This window comes from Triticum dicoccoides, chromosome 3B (assembly GCF_002162155.2).
Source record: "Triticum dicoccoides isolate Atlit2015 ecotype Zavitan chromosome 3B, WEW_v2.0, whole genome shotgun sequence".
Classification (NCBI taxonomy): Eukaryota; Viridiplantae; Streptophyta; class Magnoliopsida; order Poales; family Poaceae; genus Triticum; species Triticum dicoccoides.
This window is the reverse complement of record NC_041385.1, coordinates 490,287,620-490,294,973: the sequence shown is the minus strand read 5'-3', so window position 1 is coordinate 490,294,973 and position 7,354 is coordinate 490,287,620.

Here is a 7,354-nt window from a genome sequence, read left to right as displayed (position 1 = left end):
CTCCAGCCTGCGCCGCCCAGCCTGGTGCTGCCTCGCCGGTGCCATCGCCGGCGCCCGGCGCCCCTCCGTGCCCGCTGGCCCTCGTGCGGGTCGGGCACCTCCAGCGCCCCATCGTCCGCACCCGCACGCCCGCTAACCCGCATGGACCCCCTGGGCCTATGACACATGGGCCCTGCCTAGAACGTTTTTTTTATATAAAAAAATAAGAAGAAAATAAATAAATAAAATTAAGTAAATAATTACTTAATTAGTTAATCAATTAATTAAGTTAACTAATCTTGTTTAATTAATCTAATTAACTAGTTAGTTTAATTAAATGGTAATTAGTTTAGCTAAATCTTAGTTAACCTAAATCAGAGTATGACAGGTGGGTCCCACTGGACCCACATGTCAGTTTGACTTAGTCAACCCTGTTGACTGCTGACGTCAGCATGGCATCATGCTGACGTCATAATTCCATTTTTCGAATTAAATAATTAATTGATCAAATTCCAGAAATTAATAAAATCTTTAAAAAAATCATATCTTTTAATCCGTAACTCGGATTAAAATAATTTCAACATGAAAGTTGCTCAGAACGACGAGACGATTCCGGATACGCAGCCCGTTCGTCCACCACACACCCCTAACATATCAAACTCGCAACTTTCCCCCTCCGTTCCTCTGCCCGAAAACACGGAACCCCGGGAATACTTTCCCGGATGTTTTCCCCCCTTCACCGGTATCACCTACTACCGCGTTAGGGCACACCGAACACCGCGTATTGCCTTGATATATTTTGTGGTGCTTTGTTTGCTTTGTATTCATTATTTCTTCCCCCTCTTCTCTCCGGTAGACTATGAGACCGACGCTGCTGCTGCCCAGTTCGACTACGGAGTTGACGACCCCTCTCTCTTGCCAGAGCAACCAGGCAAGCCCCCCCTTTGATCACCAGATATCGCCTACTCTTCTCTATACTGCTTGCATTAGAGTAGTGTAGCATGTTACTGCTTTTCGTTAATCCTATTCTGATGCATAGCCTAACATTGTTGCTACACCTGTTGATACCTTACCTGCAATCCTAAATGCTTAGTATAGGATGCTAGTTTATCATCATTGGCCCTACATTCTTGTCAGTCTGCCTTGCTATACTATCGGGCCGTGATCACTTGGGAGGTGATCACGGGTATATACTATACATACATACATACTATACAGATGGTGACTAAAGTCGGGTCAGCTCATTGAGTACCCGCAAGTGATTCTGACGAGGGGGCTGAAAGGACAGGTGGCTCCATCCTGGTAGAGGTGGGCCTGGGTTCCCGACGGCCCCCGACTGTTACTTTGTGGCGGAGCGGCAGGGCAGGTTGAGACCACCTAGGAGACAGGTGGGCCTGGCCCTGTTCGGCGTTCGCGGATACTTAACACGCTTAACGAGATCTTGGTATTTGATCTGAGTCGGCTACGAGCCTATACGCACTAACCATCTACGTGGGAGTAGTTATGGGTATCCCGGCGTCGTGGTATCAGCCGAAGCACTTCAGACGTCAGCGACGGAGCGGCGCGCGCCGGATTGGAACGTAAGCCTGCTCTTGTATTAAGGGGGCTAGTTCTGCTTTCGGCCGCGTACGCAACGTGCAGGTGTGCTATGGGCGATGGGCCCAGACCCCTGTGCGCTTAGGTTTAGACCGGCGTGCTGGCCTCTCTGTTGAGCCTAGGTGGGGCTGCGACGTGTTGATCTTCCGAGGCCGGGCATGACCCAGGAAAGTGTGTCCGGCCAAATGGGATCGAGCGTGTTGGGCTATGTGGTGCACCCCTGCAGGGAAGTTAATCTATTCGAATAGCCGTGATCTTCGGTAACAGGACGACTTGGAGTTGTACCTTGACCTTATGACAACTAGAACCGGATACTTAATAAAACACACCCTTCCAAGTTCCACAGACAACCCGGTGATCGCTTTTCCGCAGGGCGACGAGGAGAGGATTGCCGGGGAGGATTATGCTATGCGATGCTACTGGAGATGCTACTTGGAGATGCTACTTGGAGGACTACAATCTACTCTCTTCTATATGCTGCAAGACGGAGGCTACCAGAAGCGTAGTCTTCGACAGGATTAGCTATCCCCCTCTTATTCTGGCATTCTGCAGTTCAGTCCACCGATATGGCCTCCTTACACATATACCCATGCATATGTAGTGTAGCTCCTTGCTTGCGAGTACTTTGGATGAGTACTCACGGTTGCTTTTCTCCCTCTTTTCCCTTTTCCCTTCTACCTGGTTGTCGCAACCAGATGCTGGAGCCCTGGAGCCAGACGCCACCATCGACGACGACCCCCTACTACACCGGAGGTGCCTACTACTACGTGCAGCCCGCTGACGACGACCAGGAGTAGTTAGGAGGATCCCAGGCAGGAGGCCTGCACCTCTTTCGATCTGCATCCCAGTTTGTGCTAGCCTTCTTAAGGCAAACTTGTTTAACTTATGTCTGTACCCAGATATTGTTGCTTCCGCTGACTCGTCTATGATCGAGCACTTGTATTCGAGCCCTCGAGGCCCCTGGCTTGTATTATGATGCTTGTATGACTTATTTTATTTGTAGAGTTGTGTTGTGATATCTTCCCGTGAGTCCCTGATCTTGATCGTGCACATTTGCGTGCATGATTAGTGTACGATTGAATCGAGGGCGTCACAAGTTGGTATCAGAGCCGACTGCCTGTAGGAATCCCCCTTCCAACTCCTTGGCCGAAGTCGAGTCTAGACTTTACAAAACTTTTACTAACATGGCTGTGCGGCCCATGGGCCCACGTCGCCATTGGGTGGTAGTAGGATCTTTTACTCCTCGACCTTTACTCTGGGACTCTGAACTCTCTTCTACTCGGGTTAAACGATTTCTACTAAAATCTGACTTTAGGTTCTCGAAAATACTTTCTCCCGGAGAGCCCCTTCAGTCCAGGTGATCGCCGACTGCACCAGAAGATTTCGAAGTTACTCGCCGAAACTCTTTTGAGACTTGTGTCCGTTGCTTTTGCAATTCCCTACCATCGAAATATCCTATGGATAAATACATACACTTGACGTTCTTACTTTTATTCCCAGTTGATCTTGTTATTACAAGATACCCCGAAATTCTCTCTATTGATCCGAGAATATCTTGTGCCTACTGTCTTGCAATTCCTTGTCACCTGAATACCCCTATGGATAATTCTTGCACTTGTCGAGTATCCGCTTATCCCTAGTTGTTCATGTGTTTCACAAAAGTCTTCAAAATATTATTCGATCTTCCGAAAATCCTCTGGAGCCTTGGCTCTTGAAATTCTTGCTTGCTTGCATTATGGTTAATCCCATAAGTCTCGTAGTCTTAATAACATTCCTTGTCATTATCATTTTGAGTCTGTTGACTCAATATGTTTGCGAATACCCGCAAACATCATTGATCCTTATAAATTACCTTTCCGGCTGAGCTGCCATTCTTTTAACTGGAATTGGTTCTCGACCAATCCAATTGTCGTTGATTGTACCCTAAGGCTTTTCAACTTATCCATCCCTAATCAGAGCATTGCTTCTGATCCCTTGATTTGGAAATCATAATTCCTTTGCATTTGACAATTGAGTTAGTCAGTTGTTTCTATAATTTGATCTCCTTGCACTCTTCTTCCTCTAGTTGAGTACCGATGCTCACGTCAGATCCCTTGTGGACCATCAAGTCCTTTGTTGGATTATTATCCGACAGTGTCCTTCACATTGATCACTTTGTGAGTTCTTCCCCTGATACCTAATGCCTTTGTTAAGTTGCATCCTCCGCTTGGCCAACCATACTCTGCTTTCGGGCTTGTGTTATTTACTCTTGAAAATTGTGGTATATGTTTCTAAGAAGCCACTAAGGGTTGAACATATGCCTTCTCTAAACCGTGTGAACCCGAAAGTTTTCACGAGTCATACTTATCTGGTATTGCACTAGGTAAAACTTTCAACAACTAATGTCATCTTCGAAATACGAGAGGTGAATGGAAGATTATGCATTGAGGAAGTGGGAGTCGACCTTGAACTTTGAGTTCATGCCCATGGACGCGATGTATATCCTATCATGGAAGCTTCTTGTAATAATAACTATTTCCTTGATAACTAACATATGGTATCTGTGAATTGATCCCTTGCAACCGTGGTTCCGACCATGATTCTTCTTCTTTGATTCCATTTCTCGGACAAGTTAAAACAATTGTCTTCTATGGATCAATACACCAGTCCCACCTTTACTTTGATCTTGTGTCGAGTATTACCCCCCTGGTATCTCGAGATTATCATGGAACTGCATAACTCCTTATGAGTTCTTCATCAAGTGCTACCTTCCCACTGATTCCAATTTTTCGCGGGCTCTGAGTTATTGAACACTCAAAGACACCGATAACTGAACCGAGTCCGCTCTTCGGTTCAACAACTCTTCAGTAAGCTTCTATAAGTACGAGTTTGTACCCGATCACGCCATTCCTAGCCTGTTTGGCTATATCATTGTCGTGACGATTCTAACTGTGCTACCTGGTCCTTATTCTCAGAGCACCAATTTTCGACGATGAACTAACCTTATGTCGATCCTCATCGTCATATCATTTCGCCTTGAACAACAAGCTTGGTTTCGAGTTTGTGTCGTACCCTTGGTTCCAATAACCTTTCACTTCATCATTACTTGACTTGATGTCGTTACCGATCGATTACATCTTCATGAACTCTCGCGACAAAGGTGTCGTGATCATCAACATTCTGAGCTCATCCAGGATATCAATTGAATTCATGATGAGACATACCATCCTTGCCCCTCGATGATTCCTGTTCTCATCGACCACTTTATTGCCTTCCGTTCAACACAACTTGTTCGTGTTTTGTGTAAACTTTGAGATCACTGCTACCCAGCATTGTTCTTCTTTACCTTGGAATATTACCACCTTTTATGTCATCAATGTTATGAGAATTTCACCACCTCTTAAGAATTCTTGGTATGGTGAAACTTTTCACCATCACCATTCTTCTTGGGTCCTCGTGTTGATTCCAACCGGGGTACCAACAAGTGAGCGGTGCTGTTTGGATTCTGCCCTTCTAGCAACCCTATTGCTTTGAAGTTAATGGTCGGTCATTCATTCTTAGACTATTGATTATTGAATCATCATTTCGACATGGGTCGTGCAACCCAGCCCATATTCCCGGTGCACCTCTCATCCAATGTTTAACTGTGTATGTTCTCCTCGAGCATACACCATTTTCTCATTTGATCCGACAAATGTTATCTCCTTGTTCACATAACTGTGGAAATCCACCTTTTTGGAAATCTGAGGATTTTCGCTGATTCCATCAGCTACCCCCTCATCCTCTCCTTGATTTAATGATGAGCTCTTATTTCGGAACTTGCTCCCATAGTTCATTTCCCGAGAATCTTGCAATGCCATTTCAACGATTTGTGTTGCGCCTTTTCTTCTCGGACATCCTGAGTCTGAGGTACCATGACACCAATTGGATCTGAATCTCGGTCAGATATGATGGTTGGGACAACTTTCCAGGATTTATGTTGTTGGTCCTTTGATGACCCGGTAACATGATGTCATGCCTAGCACCCCCCCGGCTGGAGGACCTATCATTATAGATTCCTTTTCAGCGAGGTTATCCATTCGTCCATGAGGAAATTGTAAGACTTATTCTACAAGTTATTCCTGATGGATCCTTCGTGTTTCCAAAGTCTGATCTTCACCTGAAGACCATGTCAATGCTATCTCATAGCATGTCAATGGTACTCTGATTTTCAACAGGAACATTTGAAGCACGATGCTAAATTTTATTTATCACTTATCCTAACACCGTTGTATGGGTAATATCATGAGATTCCTTCCCCCTTACCTAAATGGTTTTCTACTTTATATCCTGTCATGGATATCATGCTCTGCTTGTCATTGGGAAGGATATACCCCTGAAATATGTGTTTAAACACATTTTCCTTTCCATTGTTCTGTTTAATCTGATGATCATATTTTCCTTCCATTGTTGGTTTAACCTTTCTTGTGATCTATATGATCTGAGAAGTAATATTTTCCTGCTTATGTAAACACCTTGTTGTACAATTCTGTCAGTAAGACCCTGTTACTTTTGTTGATGACATTCCGGTAACCACCGATGGACAAGAACTTTGCCTACTGGTCCGCCTCGTTCAACGAGCAGGAAAATGGTTCTCTTCGTCCCTCGCCCTTGGTACCGACATTGTTGCCGACATAACTAATAGGCTACCCTCTGACACGCCTTACTATCATGACCGTGCAAGATGTCGGCCCCCTTCCTACTTTCAACCACATGGTGGGCCCATAACCCACAGTTCCACAGGATTGAAACCTGACTCTCCTGTACACCCCCTGTTTCCAAAGATATTCCTCGCGCGTGGACTCGTATGTAATTCATGGACCACCGTCCCAAGTGATCTATTTTTGTATCAGACGCAATACTTATTCTCGTTGCTCTGAACCCCTTTCACCTTCTGATTAGGCATCGAACGCTTGCCTATCTGTTTGAAACTTCTCATGGTACCTCCTTACTTTGCTCTCGATATTTTCTTAAGATTCAATTCGAGAGTAACTTCCGCCACCTTCCTCGATGTTATCGACCAGATAGTCAACCTTGTAGAGGTCTGTCCTTTTTGGAGCTACCCCTTATCCTTTCCGTAAGTACGATGAAGATCCCCAAGGAAGGATGACAACTTGATCATGGTGGCTTGAAACAGAGAAATGAAGATATCAACGAAAGGGATCAACCTCTTCGAGAAGAGCAAGCCAGGATGAGCAGACCCGCTAGATTCGTTACCAAGCTTTCCCCCTTAGTCCCCCTCTTAAATCTCGGGACGAGATTTCTTGTAGTGGAGGAGAATTGTGACGCCCGGATAATTAAGCTACAGTAATCCCACGTTAACGATGACACGTCACCTCCGTTACTGTTGCTAATCTCACGTTAGTTCGTAACCGATTCAGATTCAAATTCAAAATCAAGCAAACCATAAAAGCTTTCAAATAGAAAAAAGAAATTTAAAATGTTCGGAGTGAACCAAATATTGCATAGGTAATTTGGGTGAAGGAACCACACTTTTATAAAGGTGTAAAATATTTTAAAATGTTTTAAAAGGAAGTAAAAACAATTAGTTGAATCTCCTTTGCAATAAATAAAATATTAAACTATGTTAATTAGTTGCCCAAACTTATGTGGCAGTAGCCTATTTATTAACACTAAAGTAGGGACTACTTTTATAGTTTATAAAACTAAGATAAGGTGAAACTAAAATTGAAACAGTAATATAAAGATAAGAAAAACAAAATAACAAAAAAAGGAAGATAAAAAGAGAACCCCCCCCCCC